At 43.1% G+C, this 15,996-nt stretch overlaps 1 protein-coding gene and 1 long non-coding RNA gene across 3 annotated transcripts in view; one reads left to right on the top strand and one right to left on the bottom strand.

Annotated features, from left to right (window-relative positions):
- The window catches only part of LOC140849941 (uncharacterized), a 194,431-nt gene that overhangs the window by 52,498 nt on the left and 125,937 nt on the right, over positions 1–15,996 (top strand). The gene's annotated exons all lie outside the window — the stretch shown is intronic.
- Positions 1–15,996, bottom strand: part of LOC140849940 (endogenous retrovirus group FC1 Env polyprotein-like) — a 125,085-nt gene that overhangs the window by 14,741 nt on the left and 94,348 nt on the right. The window lies entirely within an intron of this gene.

Below are 15,996 nucleotides of genomic sequence, written 5' to 3'. Positions count from 1 at the left end.
TGTCGACTACGCCAATTGTCTTGGCAATGGATTTCAGCCCCAGACAAGTTCGCTATGAATTCAGCTGGGCCAAAGAAATTGACAGCAAAATGTTCTTGGGGTAAAAGGGTTATACCCAACTTTATTTCCAGGTGGCCAGTCAGTCACTAAAATCCCATTCACTCAGAGTGAGTTTGCATGCAGCAAGCTGGTCTCTGCCTCTGGGCCCCTCTGTCTGCACAGTCATCCTCTAGGCCCCTCTGTCCACACAGCTGTCCTCTGGGCCTCTCTGCACAGTTGTCCCGCACAGCTGTCCTCTGGGCCTCTGTCCTTGGCACTGCCACCACTCCAGCCTCTGCTCTCCTGCAGCCTTGCAGCCCTGCCACTGTGGCGCACCCAGAGCACTGGGCAGAGCTCTTTATATAGAGTCAACAGCCATGTATTGCTCACAGGTGTGCAGTGAGCTAATCAACCAGGGCCAGGTGAGAATACTGGCCACAGGGACTCTTATTTTATCCACATCATGGCCTATGACCTAAGGTATTATAACAATTTTGCCAAAAATGTTTCAAAATTAAGTTACAGAAGAAAACATAAGACCTAATTTTTTTAAAAATCAATTTCTGAGAGACTTTTAGTTTGGAGAAAAATTAGTACAAGCCAAGAACATACATCTGATATACAAATTTACTTTCCCTCTTAAAACAAGTTTGTTTGGGAAACAATATAGAAATTTTGTTAAAAAATGAAACATAGACTTACCATATAACACAGCAAATCCACTCTTAGAACTCTATCCATAATAATGATGTACACATATACACAAATAAAAAAAGATATCATTCTAAATTATAAATATAAATGCAAACTAAATTCAAAACAATAAAGGAATTACCCACCATGGCCAAGCTGTGTTTAATGTAGGAATGCAGGATGTTTTATTCATCACTTTAATATATCCTATAAGAATATGTGTACAATGCAATCATCTCCATAGATGATTGGAACACTACTTCTGAACAAAGAAACAAAAAACCCACAAAGCTTAGCTACCTAAAAACAGCAAATACTTTCTAAACATTGTAAGGAATATCCATATTAAATAAGCAGCCAACACTCTACTCCTGGTTGAGTACTCCAGAAACTACCTGGCTGAGGGTCTCAAGTCTCTGAACTGAAGAGTCACCTGGGGAGCTTTTAAGACCTACTGATGCCTGAGACTGAGCTGACCAATTAGATTCTCAGGGGGTTGGGACTCCCGTAACCACTAGAAAATAACTGGTCCAGAATAACCAGTCTGCTTGTTAGACTTCAGGAATCATTTCAGGGTGTCCAGAAGAAAGCTATTTAAAATCAAGAATGAAAGGAGGATGCATACAATGACCATTTTTTATATAACATTTTGTAGGGTCTGGTGAATATACTAAACATGAAATAAATAGGAGATCAAAATAGTGGCCAGGAGGAGATAAAAATCCTCATTTATAACCACTGTGATTATGTACTTGGAAAACCACAGGAGAAGAAACTGGAACACTTGAAGAATTTTTAAGAGAATTTACTTTTCTACAAAGGCAGTTCTCCTATGTATCAACAGCAATACAAGCTGGAAGATGTCACGATAAAAATTTCATTTAGATTATTAACAAAGAGAAGATAGATCTAACAAAAATATATGGAATCTTGATAATGGATATAATGAAATGTTCAGAATATGGCCTAGATCTGGGTGTTCACACTGAACTTTTGGAGTCTCAGGGCAACAGAGGCCTGGTATGCAGAGAAGGGGACAAATGAGTCTGAGTAAGACACAGGAACCCCACTCCTGCTTTAACTGAAGCAGTTTCATTTTTCTTATTTTCAGTGCTGACCTTCTGTATAAGATTTTACTTGAAGCAAGGTTTTTGCCACTAACAACAACGAAATGAAAACCTCCAGCCTAGATTAAATGTTCCTTAAGAGCATCTAGTTCCTTTGTCCATTTATTTATTCATTCAGTCACTTGTTCTGTGTAGAATGAGTACCCACAATATACAAAAATTGCCAACATTTGTTGAGCACTTTCTAAGAGCCCCTACTGTGTTAGAAACTTTATGTGCTTTACCTCATTTATTTCTTTTCTGAAGATGAGTCACTGATTTAATTAAGATAAATGCATGTATTTTAAGTATAAATTTAAGTGTATAGTTATATATAATGACCCAGGAATTATTGGATTGAGTTTATATAAGGATACTGATGATCAATTGAAACCAAGTTTCACTTTACCTCCTAGATAATATTTGTGTAATACTATCTAAAAAACATCTACGCCTTAAAGACATGGAAAATGCATTTAAATATAGGCAGAAACACCGTGATTTTTTGGAGTACTTGTTTTAAAAATGAGGAACATACAATCAAATGTATGGATCTTAGTGTACAGCTCAGTGAGTTTTGACATGTGTGTACCCTCATGTAAAGGACACCCAGATAAAGATATCATTCTCACTAATTTTTCCCCCTTCCCCTATTTCACCCATCCCCCCACCGCTTGTACTTCACCACATTTAATCTTTGCAAGCACTGCGTTCAGGAGGTATTACCCCATTTTTCAAAGAGCTTACATTATTCACACATGGTGAGAGCAACAGCTGTAATTGGTATTTCAGCCTGACTTCAGGGTTCCTTTTCTTTTCCAACATACCACACCGCTTCTTAGTGTGTAGGAAGTTTGAGATCGTGATGATGACTGTGTTGATGTTCATGACCCACTGGAATACTGCGGAGGGTGCTGATGTGGGGGTAAGGAAGGGGAATGAAGGTGACGCTGATGTTGGGGAGGGTGATGTGCGCAGTTCTGGCGGTGGAGTGGAGCTCCTCCCCTTGGGGACACCTCTTCCTGTCCGCTGAGATGGAATGACAGGGGCGGGAATTTGCCTGGATTCCTCGGGTCAGACACCTTCTGCCAAGAAGAGAAGAGGCCTGCTGATTGGGACTGGGAAATAGAGAACATATTTGAGGGACCCATGGGAGTGGAGTTAAATAAAGGACAGGAGATGTGAAATGAGAGGACTCAGGTTGAAACCGAGTCACCAGCAATATTCACTTGGGTAGAGCAAGCAGCGGGCCTAAAAATACTTGCTCCCCCTGTGGCAGTTCTCACAATTACTTTGATCTTAACATCGATTGTACACGTGCCAATAGACCATGCTCTCTGCATAAGTGGAAGGAATGGAAGCAGATGGCATAAAAGGCCATTCTGATTGTATTAGTCTGAAATCTTAAAATTAGACAAGACATGCTTTGCATGGTAGACACAAAAGTTCTTATCACTTTAATGGTATCTTTTGTTGTATATAATTGCTGGCATACAGCTTATGCCAGGGGCTGATCATTTAAAAATAAGCTATCCACTTAAATTCTAGATTCATAGAACTGAGCAAATAAATTCCAGTTTATAGTGGCTCTCCCAGCGCAGAGGACCCCTGAGTATCCTATGTTCCTGCTTCAAGTAACAAGTCCTCTTTGTTTTTGTTATGTTAGGACATGGGGAAATTTATGGAACATGTTTTCTGATGAAGCAACATTATGAAATAGAAAATATGATGCCATAGAGTCTATGAAATGAAAGTTCTTATTTTTAATGAAATCTGCCACCATTTCATACCTCCATGAGGTTGAAATAAACACTGTGAACAACTTCAAGTAAAAACTAACAACTCAGAGTGTGAGGAATCACAGATGACCAGGTAATTTGTGTCCCAAGCAAGATGTCCTAGTTTCAAAATTATTCATATAGTCAAAGCAAAAGAATAAATGCTCATTCTGTTTAAGAGGTAGTGGTTCTTTCCACATACACCCAACACATACACCCAAATGCTGGACTGAAAATAGAACATTATTAACATTATAATTTATGTAAATGCTGCTCTATTCATGTGAAAGTAATTGGTATCCCTCAGTCCTATGCTAATTATTACATAGATTATAAATAATCATGTAAGAGGACTATTTTTTAAAGCTGAAACCCTACTTGTTTAAAGGGTCTAAATATTTTATTACATAAAACATGAGAATGACTCATATATGCTCCAGTCCTTTAAAAATAAAAATTGGTTGGTATCATAAGATTTGTGAGGCCTAAGATATACGGAAGATCTAGAGTGATTAATTCTCAATCTTATTGAATTTATGAAGTATGTTTGTCTTGGTGGCAGTCCTTGGGAGGAAGAATGGGTATAAATTTCTCAAACTGAGTGTGTCAGAAGCACCAGGAGAGTTTGTTAAAGAGATCACAGGGCTCCAGCTGCACGTTCCTGGATGAGTTGCTGGGCCTGAGCGGCGCCCAGTGATTTGCACTGCTAACAGGTTCCAGGAGATGCTGGTGCGGGTGGTTACAGCACCACACACTGAGGCTCGAAAGGATGGGCAGGGACTTGCACCCCGCAGCCTGGAGGAGTAACTGTCATCTACAGCTTTTCAGCCCCTCGTCCCCTGATGGTGAGTCGGTGCAGCCTGTGTGGAGGGTATGCCTGTCCCTTCTTTGCCTCTGCCAGCTGATCCTAGGGGCCTTGCTGCCCAGGGGCTCTTGTCTGGCTTATTCGCTTGTTGTTTGTCTGCTGTGGTCTGAACCAGGGGAGGCCCATGTTTATGAATTCCAAGATACTTTTTGTCTTTAATCCAGAACCCGGCCAAGCTAAGCAAGTTTCTTACCAGTCTCCTTTGACCACTGGCAGAATTTTTCCTAATCCCTCTTTCTATTGAAGCTGCCCGTCTTCAAGGGCTCTGGCTTTAGGTGGCATGTATGTGTTTTGTTTTCTGGTAATTTCTGCCCTTTATTCTTTTATTCTGCTTTGCTTGGATTTCATTTGTGATTCTTTATCTAATTTCTCAACATGAATTCTTAGATTAATTTTTTTCAGCCTTACTTCTTTTCTAATACAGGCATTTAAGTTCCAATTCTCTGCAGGCTCAAGGCTGAGTCCTGCTTTCCCCAGTGGCTGTTAAAATCCAAACCCCTTGGTTTGGAAGTGGGGCCAATGCCCTGGGGCAGCCGAAGCTCAATCGCTTGCTGAGCCCTCAGCCCTCAGGCCTTCAGCTGCTTCGGGCTTTCACTCCCGAAGGGCATTCCTTCTCTTACCCACTCAGATTTGTAATTACAAGCCTGCTTATTGTACTTTATGAATCATTTCTGAGGCTGGAGGAAGGAAAAACAAGGACATGCAAACAGAACAGAGAGATGCCATAGGGGGAGAACAGACCAGACCTCAAGGTCCGTGCCTTATATGGAAAGGGGACAGCTCTTCCTGAATTCCATCCTTCTGATGTGCCAACTAAGACCCGGATGTCAGCCTCTTCCCTCTTGAAAGGAAAAAAGTTTCTAGTTGTCTATTATGTCACCTTTAGCCAATCATACCTCTCCACACCCCCTCGGATAGCTTCCCCACTCCTCCCCCTCTTAACCCCTTATAAGCCCCCACCTCCCTGACCGGGTGTTACTTCCCCAGCCTGTAATACCCAGACCAGGGAACATCATCCTGGAGTTGCACTCAAATAAACTGCCTGACCCTTTGTTGCCTCTCTTCGCCTGCTTATTTCAGCTAAAATTTATCTTACAATTTCTAGGTGTTTTACCTAGAAATTAAGAGGCTTTTCAAAATATCTATTTTGTCATAGTTCTAGAAATGAAATCTGGAGATAAAAACACCTACAAATTGTGAGTATTCAGTGAGGTAAGACTTGTAAAGCCCTTAGTTCAGTGCCTGCCAGGAAAGAAGCTCTAGGAAGTATTAGCTGCTTTTGTTATTATTACTAGCATAACTAGATCTCAGAGGATTACAGTGAACTGGAGTGCTACAGGAAGCAAGGCCTGCCTGGAGAGAGAGTGACAGAGGAGAGAGATGGCAAATTCAAATTTTAAGAAGATTGACTGAGGATATATATTGTATGCTTCCTGAACAGACCCAAAAAACGGACCCAGTCAAGAGAAAGTTGTTGGAGAAATCCTGGAATCAAGTGCAGGGCTCTGCATCCAGCTGCTGGTGCTCAGCAGGCACAGCTCTAGGGGCATCTCCTAGACTGAGATGTCCCAGGGGCTGTGACCAGACGGAACACTCCTCCAAGGCATGCATTTGGCAAAGGCATATGGGAAGCGAGATGTGGAAACAAACTAGATATCTCCTTAAGGCAGTAATTGGGAGGGAGTGGCTGTACTGCCTCACAGGTGCATGCCCTGTGCTAAAAATAAATGGCTGAGAAGGAATGCTTAGCATAGCTTTCTGTTTGTTTCTTCCTGACTTTGCTCTTGCGCAAAGCCTGGGAGTCCCTTGATGGTCAGGTGGGTACAATTAAGTTGAATTCAGTCTCTAAAACCACTTGAGGTGGAGGAGCTGTGCAGTGGGCTCCCGGCAGCTGGACCACGTGGCCCCTTGCAGCTCTTCCTTCCTCTTTTCTCCTGAATGTTCTTTTCTACTCTTTCCTCTCTGTGCCTTTTCAGTCATGCCTGTCCCTTCCCTTGTCATCATGTTCTCTGTGCAGCAGCTGTGCCCTGCACGGCACAGCTTCGCCCAGTGGACGGTTCTCGGCAGGTCTCGTTGGGTTTCAGGATAGAGGCCATGATTGTTGGTTGGGGCACCACGTACTCATGGCAGCTAGGCAGGCCCTCATCTTTAGAACTGAGGTATCAGGCAAATGATCAAGACCCAGTGGTGGGAGAGCTGGGAATAGGTGGGGCCTATTCACCTTAACCACATGGAGGGCAATTAGCAGAACAAGGGCCCAAAGACAGGAGAGAGTGAGGAGTCTGGTAGCTCCGGCTGCTGCACCAGCTCCTTGGGTTTACTTGCGCAGCTACAGGGTTGGCTCACAGCAGAGAGTACTGATGGCAGGGGCGCAGGGGAGTCAGGCTACAGGGACAAAAGTGGTTCAGAGCAGGGGCCAACAGTACATTCCCAGGGGTCTCTGGTTGGGTCATGGGTTTAGCAAGGGCAGAGGCCTTGTTTACCCACTTGAGCACCTCCAATCACCAGGGTCAGGAAGGTTCAGAGGGGAGAGAGGAGCACAGGGCAGCTGGTACCATGGTTCCCACACACTTGAGCTCTAGGTCACCTTGGAGGATGTGTGTCTTCCTTTCCCACTTAACTCAGTTTCAATGTAAAGCCTTTCAGAAACATAACAGCTTCTTAAAGTAAGAACACCTAGATATCAGCAGACCATCTCTGAAGCAGAATAGAGGGGAAGCCACATGTTCCAAATTAGATGGGCATTTGCTGAAGGGCCAGGCAAGGGAAAGCAGTAAGAGGTGGGCAAAATGATGGGCTTTCAGAGGCTCACCCAGCCTGCGCTGCCCAGATCACTGTGGGTGTCTTTCCCTGTGGCGTACTGAGCAGAGCAAGGGGGTGAGGCAGTTCGAGAGCCAGGCCTGGGGCTCCAAGTAGCCTTGCAAACATGAAGACCATGCCGGGATGTACCCCACAGAGGAGCATGGGTAGCTTTTGACTAATTTTTGCAACCAGGGATGGTTTCCCTGAAGTTCGGGGCCAAGTTGGTAAAGAGGCAAGCGCATGGCCTGGTAACTTGCCCAAGGACTGCATCTTGAGCACCCCTTCTTTCTGGGAGTTCATGGCAGTCTGGGAAGGGGATGGGCAGATGCTGATGCCTCCATTAACTTGGTTCCAACCTTTTGAGGTCATAATGGTGGCACATGGACCATGCAGGAGGGGAGGAAAGAGCAGGAAATAGCATGGTGTACAGCTGCACAGGATCCTGATCAGCACTGAATGGGACAGGGACTTTCAAATGGTGAGGAAGGTTTTCAGCATCTACAGATAGTGTAGTGAAGCCATCAGACTGCAAGTTAGTTGTATTAAGTCATACACAGAATAATTAAAGTAAGCCTCAAGTATCATTGTATTTGCCCACAGTAGGTGCCATTTTTAATGTGAACTCAGCCCTTGATGCAAACTACTCAGTTTTTTACAGTCTCTCTATGGAGAAGGCATTGCTATTCACAATTTTATGGATGAGGAAATTAAGGCCCCAAAAGATCAAATAACTTGTTTAAGATCACACCCAGCCCAGGTCTGAGCTCACCACTCACTTTTAAGCACAATGTGGAGCCACCTAACTGCAAACTTGGCATGTGGGGGCTAATAGTTGCAGTTCTCCAGGCAGGAAACTTTGGTTTATAATAGGCTGGCCCATAAGAAACTGCTGGTATTTTCCCATTTTTGACTTACAAAAATGACAATGCCAAGTAATGACCCTATAGCATCTTACTACACTGATAGGCAGTGACTGCAGTGGGGGGTGGTGAGGACTTGATAATACGAGTGAATGTTGAAACCATAATGTTGTTCATGTGAAACCTTCACAAGATTATGTATCAATGACACTTCAATCAAAAAAATGACAACATCATATCCTACAACCTAATAGAGACTAAGTGAATTACCCACATTTATTCCAGGTAATAAGTGTCCTCCTAAGGACATTTAAATTCTTTATACTACCAAATCCAAATTCTCTCTACTGCTCTACTCAATCTGAAAGTAAAGGCCTAATTTATCTCCAGATGCCTAAAGGTTACCACCCTTTGAGGGTCTCACCACTTAGTGAGGGCAAGGTGTTGGGGAAAAGATACTAGTTTGTAAAGAACCCCTCAGGACATGTGTTTAGATAAGGCTGCATGAGATTGGAGAGAGCAAAGGCCTAGAGGGATCAGGAGAGGGCTTCCCGCCCACATTCCCAGTTGAGGGAGCAGCTCTGCAGTCACAGGCCTGAGGACCAGCTGTGCTTCAGGAAACTTTAAAGAGCTGAGTTTGACTGGATCATTGGCCTTTGACTGAGGGGTGGGGCAGATTGTGGGGTATACCGCCAAGTGCCTGGAAAAATTGCAGAGGTTGTTGTCCTTCAGGACAACATTCACTTCTTTTCAGCACTGAAGTAGACAGTCAAATTTCTGCTTAGAGGACCTACCCTGTACAGGGGTGCAGACTGGATAGAAGGGTTAGCCTGGGGGTCCAACTTATGAGAAATCCAATCCAGGCATGGCGTGTGCCTGACCTGAGTCCCAGAGGGGACAAAAAGAGGGAATGATTTGGGACTATGAGGCAGAACTGATAGGCCTTGGTGACTGACTCGGAATCAAAGGGCAGTCTACAAATAATAAATGTGTTTGGGATTTAGAAATAGATTCTCAGTCTTAACTGAATCTTAAAATGACTCACTCAAACTTCCAGAAGAAGGAAGTATGAATCCTCTAAAAGAAAGAGCCCCAGTCCACAAAGAGTTACATCCCTTTTTTAAAAAAGAGAAACAGGGAGGAATCCTTCCCCTGGGAGATTGGTCTTGGGGAAGTTCCCACTCAGGGCTGCCATTCAGTGCCACGTACTGAACTGACACGCTGGCCAGTATCCATTTGGATTGATGACCGCTATGATTTATATGTTGTCAAATATTTTGATAATCACCTCTGCATTTGCACCAAGGGGACAAATCAGCTTATTTTATTGGTGTGAAAGTTTTACACAAGGGTCCGTCCATTCTGAATCCTTAGTTATTAAAAGGAAAACATGTTTCTGAATATCCTTAACTCCTTGGGAGGAAAGGAAGGTTAGGCACCAGAATCAAAGGATGAGGGCTTGCTGAATGGTCCTAAATGCCTAGGGACAAAGAGGGAAGTTCAGGAATATCTTGGGCAGGGTCTGAGTGCTTATTTAATTCCTGGAAGAAAAGACAGGTCTGGCTCCTCTGGAAGCAGCCTGGATCTCACCCTGTGCACCTCAGTTGCTTTGAGCCCTCTGTGCAGGTTGGTCAGCCTAGATCTATACAAATTGTTCCAATTCTTGGAATCTTGTAGTGTCTATACAGTATGCCACCCTCCTCATAGGATGTAGCAGGAAGGCTTATGGACAGATTTGTCTCACTGACCAACAATTTAATGAAATGCAATAGGAAAAGTAATTTTATACATATTCAATGGACAGTTCTGAGATCTTTCTTACGATTGAAATTGAATCAAAACTTTGCCTCTTAAAAGAAACTTAGTCTGTTTATGGAAAAAAAAGAAAGTTAAAGCCCTTCTCTGTTGGAAAATGAGTTAATAGGAGGCTATTGCTGTATGTGACTTTCGGCCAGTTAGCAAGCAAGCCTGAAGAGTAAAGCACAAAAGAGGTTAAGCCTATTTAAAACTTGTCCCTGGGAACCTATATTTCTCTTCTCCCTGTGGTCTATATAACCTCCTAAGGATTTTCAGAGGGCTTGAAAATGTGAAGAAGGCTTTCAACTATAGGACTAATCAACTCCCCCAAGCCTAGTGAAAGGTTTACAAGGCTGGAAAGACAGACTAATAAAGGAAATCTAGACTAATAAAGAAAACCTATTTTAGCCTACAATGTCTTTGAAATATGGTTTTTCATCTATGCTCAGTAATCCTTTATTCCATCATTTCAAGGAAAAAAATACATTCCTAATGACCAGATTGTCTGTCCCTATCTCAGGAGCAGGAAGGACTTCCTGAAACAGCAAAGGCTGAAGGGAAAGGGGAGGCGGGTGCACTGATCAAAAGCTTTCAGAGTAGTAAGGCTTCCAGAATACTCAGGAAAGACATCTGTCAGTGATGGGGAACTATTTGGGAGCAGAAAACAACATAAACTGCCAAATTAAATGGTTCCACAGACGTATGTCTTGGCAATGCCTCATGGTCTATGTCCCCCACAATTTACATGTCTATAAATGACAGAATTCAGCCACTATGGCTTTCCAATTTTATTCTTTGTCTTGCTCTGTTCTCTGTTTCTTGGTCTCGGTATTTCTGGAGGTGTGGGTGTGTTAATCACACACATAGTCAAGGACTGCTCAGATGAGGCCATTTGTGGACTTGGCCAAAGATTGGCCTTCGCAGGTGGCTGAGTGATCTTGCAGTTGAATTTAATGACACCTGGAACAGGACCAGAGAGAAGTGAGAAGACTGCCTCGGGCTCTAGGATAGTGGAACACTGCAGCCGCCTTCATGTACCTTGTAAGCATGTCAGGGCCACATAGTCTCTAGGAGCACAGTGCCCCCAACAAACAAATGATGAATAGGTTAAATGGGACAGAGTGTGGTCATTCCCTACAGGGGCCCTGTGTTTCCCCAAGTCAGAACCCTAGAAAGTGACTAATACCCTAGACGGGAAGATTTCTTTCTCTGATGCAAATATAGGGCACAGTCATGAACCATAACCACCCCCTCCCCTTTCCCTTCAGCCTTTGCTGTTTCAGGAAGCCCTTCGAGCTCCTGAGATAGGGACAGACAATCTGTGGTCATTAGGAATGTATTTTTTTCCTTGAAATATTCCTGAGTATAGATGAAAAACCATATTTCAAAGACATTGTAGGCTAAAACAGGTTTTCTTTATTAGTCTAGGAACATTCTTTTTGTGAGGAATTGCTCTCAGGTTACAAACAACTGATGCATAAACATAATGGAGACCCCCAGCTCATTTGAAAGTTAAACGATGCACTTATGACTCACAGTAGAAATCTATAATATGATGATATTAAGCCATCTGCAGCACAGACTGTTAGCTGTCTTCCAAATTCCATAGCAATCCAGTTTTTAGCGGAGTGCAGGGCCTCTCAAAATAAGATTCCCTTTCAGAGATGTCCGTGCAGCAAGGAATGGCTAGGGACCAAAAGGCTAATAAGGTGGTGGCATTGGTGTTGCTTGATGGTGTGTGTATGTGTGTGTGTATGTGTGTGTGTGTGTGTGTTTGTGACGTGCATTATGGGAGAATTGGATGTGGAGCCCTTTGTCTCCTCCCCTTCCTTCACTCTGCTGCTTGGAATGCACATGCTGCTATCTGGTTCATGTGGTCAAGGCCACTCATGGTAGAGCAACCAGGTAGAAGAAGCTTGTGCCCTTGGCACCACAAAGCATCAAATCCTGATCTTCCTTCTAGGATGTTTAGATAAGAGGAAAAAACCTGCAATCCTGTTTAAGCTATTGTCATTTGGTGGGTGGGTGGGGGAGGAGTTGGCATGCTGTCATTCACAGCTGAACTGATTCTAACTAAAACATTGTATCACTATATATAGTGACACATGTGATTCTGCCATTTTGGAATTAGCTTAGCACCTAGATTAAGTTGCTTTTATAAATGAACCTTGCAAGCACGCATGCTTTACTTGAGTAAAGCAGCTCAGGCTAAAGGTAAGGTTTTTATAATTAAGGTTTTTAGTCGTGTCTTTGATTAGCATGCAACTTTAACACCAATATTTCTGTTATCATTTACTTCCCATTGCCAGTAAGCCTAGAAAAAAAAAATAGTGAATTTTGCAAGTAGATCAGTTCTTTTGAACTCAAGGTCTGTGTCAAGAAAAAATATGAGGACTTGGTTATTTTCCCCTTTGACCCTTCTAAAATGTGAAAGTAATCGATCCTCTGGTCTGATAGAAGGTAGAATATAAGTAGCAGAGTTATTGGCCAGAGTAAAAAACAGCTTTTAAACATTCTACATGTATCAATTAGCTATTTCTGGGGCCAGCTGGTCTAGGACGGCCTCACACATCTGGTGGTTGGCTGGCTGTCAGATGAGTCAACACGTGCCCGTGCCATGTGTCTCATTGCCTAGCAGGCTAGCCTGGGTTTGTTTACAGAGTGGTGGAAGGATTCCTAGAGAGAGAGGGAGAGGGGAAACGTGCAAGGTCTCCAGAGGCTGAAGCTCAGAACCAGCACACTGTCACTTCTGCCGCATTCTATGCCAAAGCAAGTCACAAGGCCAGTCCTGATTCAAGGGTTGGAGGATTCCACTTCTTCACGGTGCCTGGGTGAAGAATGAATGGGTGAAGAGTTTCAGCCATTTTTGTAACCAGTCTAATCCAGCACCATTCTTGCATCAGAGCTCTTGTTCATGCTGAACAATCAAGACCCGAGACTATAGAGGCAGAGCGGTTCCTCCATGGCCTGATGAAGAGTTATTGCCTTTGTCCGTTTGGGCTGCTCTAGCAGAATACCATAGACTGGGTGGTATATAAACAACAGAAATTTACTTCTTGCTTTATGAGGGGCTGGAAGTCCAAGATCAGTGTGCCTGCAGAATCTGGTGAAAAGGCTGCTGCCTGGTTTCCAGACAGCATCTTTTCTCTGTGTCAGTAGAAAGGGGCTAGTGAACTCTCTTGGGTCCCTTATAGGAATAATATTCTAATTCATGAGGGTGCCACCCTCACAACCTAATCCCTTCCCAAAGGTTCCACCTCCTGCTACTGTCACCCTGGAGGTTAGGATTTCAGTATATGAATTTTGGAGGAACACAAACATCCAGCCTATAGCAATAGGGTAGTTGTGATTTTGGCTGAGAATCGGGGATTATACCTTTAGTTCTCAGCTTCTCAGCCAAATCACCATGACATGTTGTGACTGAGTTTCTAATTTAGTCTCTTTTTACCCTAAACCATACCAGCCAGCTAATGACAACCAAGGGGTCTGGGTACCAGTGGGAAGTAGCCTTTGCCTCTGAACACAATTTAAACTTTATAAAAATCCTAGGCTCTTTGCTAGGAGGTGGGTTATTATCAGACTCAGTCCAACCTCTCATGGAGGCATAATCTAGTCAAAGAAACATGGGAACAACCTCATGTAATCGAGTGTGGTACAAACAGATGACAGGCACACACTAGGGACAAAGATGACGTGGGGCCCTTCTCTGGGAGCAGGTGTGGGATAACATTACTGATGTTCTCTACCATACTCACTTTTGTAACAGTCTTTGTGACCCCAGTATTTTCACTCCAGACCACGTCCTGTTCCTGAGCTGCTATTGAGACTGCACTATCGGGCGCCTTGGGCTGGACCCTCTTGTAACTCATGTGCCAGGCCCTGTGGGGGGTCCTCTCTGGTCATACTTCCTTACATGGCTCCTACCAGGATGGCTTATCTCCTGAAAGTCAGCAACCCTGTCGTTCCAAGCTTTGTTTTTTATTTTAAGACCCTTGGTACTCATATTCCCCTTCTCTCTCAGGAAACCTGGTGGGGGTGGGGAGAGGACCTCTGAGGATGGAGGACACTGGAGAGACACTAACTAGTGTTGCACCCCAAAATAGCTTATTAACAAGCACTTGATGACCTAGGGCAAAGACAGATATCAGCCTCATGCCAAGATCTCTCCATGGCTGGCAGTGCCCTTTGTTATTCTCTTTTTTGAGAGTTTTTCTTGGCTGAATAGTCCTCTCCAAATCCTTTGTTCCCATCTCTTCCAGAAAGTCCCCAGACTGAACCCGTGATCCCCCTGTACTTCCTGGGTAGGTATGCTGATTAGAGGCCTCACCACAATTCTCATGAAATTAGATTTCTAGTTATTTATGTAATTGCAGTTGTAAAAAATGCAGTCTCTTTGCTTGAGCCAGAAACTCCCCTTCTTACATGAGTGGCCACTGCTGAATATACTTAGCCCCAACTGGGATCTGCTTAGACCTGGTGTCCTCAGATTCTGTGGACTGGGTTAAAACCAGTAGTACAGAGGTTCCATGAACTTGTGATGCAGTGTTCTTCTATGTATAAAGCTTTTCAGGAGGTTGTAAAAGAACAGAATTATTTAGACATTTTTCTTGATAGGTTGAAAGTATCATGTGATTCCTACCCGCACTATCTGTTCGATGCTTGATAATGAACCATCATTGTAGTTTTGATGTTTCTACTACATAAATACAGAGAACTGGACCTGATGACCTACTGAAAAAACAGGCAATGAAGCCCTAAGCCAAAGGAAAATCGGATATGGGACACTTTACTCACTTCCTGACTGACAGCTTACAAAGCACAGGAATTAGATGTCAGCACTGAGGTTTGTCTGCTTGAGCAAACATTTCCTCCTGTTGTCTGCTAGAGAAAATGACTGGGAAGGAGCACAAAGACCTGTGAAGCAGGGCAAAGGAGTTTGGCAGATTATCTAGGTAGAGTTACTTTAGAGCCTTAGAAATATTGTCCAGGCTGGAAAGGTTGGTGTTTGAAAGGATAATTACTAGAACAATGGTCAAGCATAAATATGCATACAAATGACCTGACTCTGATTCAGTAGGTCTGGACTGAGTCTTGAAATTCTGCACTTCTAAAAAGCTCCTAGGCAATGCTGCTGCTGGTCTTGGCACCATACTTGCATAACAAAATTCTAGACTATGTTTCCCCTTCCACCACTATTCCCCAGGAAAGGAGTCAGGCTTAATGGTAGACCTGTGAGTTGGTATCAGAACCCTTATAAAACACATGCTCTGTGTCAAACGTTTTCTGTGTACTATCTTGTTTAATTCTGGTTGCAACCTTGTAAGATAGGCAACATTATTCCTATGTGAGAGATGAGGAAATTGCAGTGCAGGAGTCTTTGGTTGCCCATCTATTATGTTTCAGTATGAAGTAAGGATGACAGCATTTACAATACTGGGTGCGGTGCCATGACCACACATTTAAAAATGTTGCAATAAACACAATTAATATGTTGACTTGATCCAATTACTGGTCAGGCCTCTATTTTTCCAAGGTGAAATAAGTCCTTCCAAATGTGTTCAAGGCCACCTTCATTTAGATACCAGAACTTATGAATTAGTTCAGCCAATACACTAGTCCTACTAGAGCAAGAAATCAAAATATACCTTCTGGACTTCCCAGACTTCCCAGGGACTTACCTTGGGATCACTCTCCAAAAGGAGGAAGTCTTTGAAAACTGGAATGATTAGTATGGTTGCATCATATTTTTGTACAGTATATAACCTGTACAAGCATATGGGTTGTTCCCAGTGATAAGAAATAATGAAAACTTCAAATCCTCAAATGCCAAAGCCAAGTTACAGAGAATAAACTCAACCCATTTCTGGTGTTCTTTGTTCCTTTGTATAGACCCAATTATCATTCATTTTTTCTTTCATGGATTGTGCCTTTTGTATTATATCTAAAAAGTCATTGCCATACTCAAGATCATATGTTTTTTTCCTATGTTATCTTCTAGGAGTTTTATAGTTTTGCATTTTACATTTGGGTCTGTGGTACATTTTGAATTAATTTTT

This window comes from Manis javanica, chromosome 6 (assembly GCF_040802235.1).
Source record: "Manis javanica isolate MJ-LG chromosome 6, MJ_LKY, whole genome shotgun sequence".
Classification (NCBI taxonomy): Eukaryota; Metazoa; Chordata; class Mammalia; order Pholidota; family Manidae; genus Manis; species Manis javanica.
This window is presented reverse-complemented; position numbering and strand designations above follow the sequence as displayed.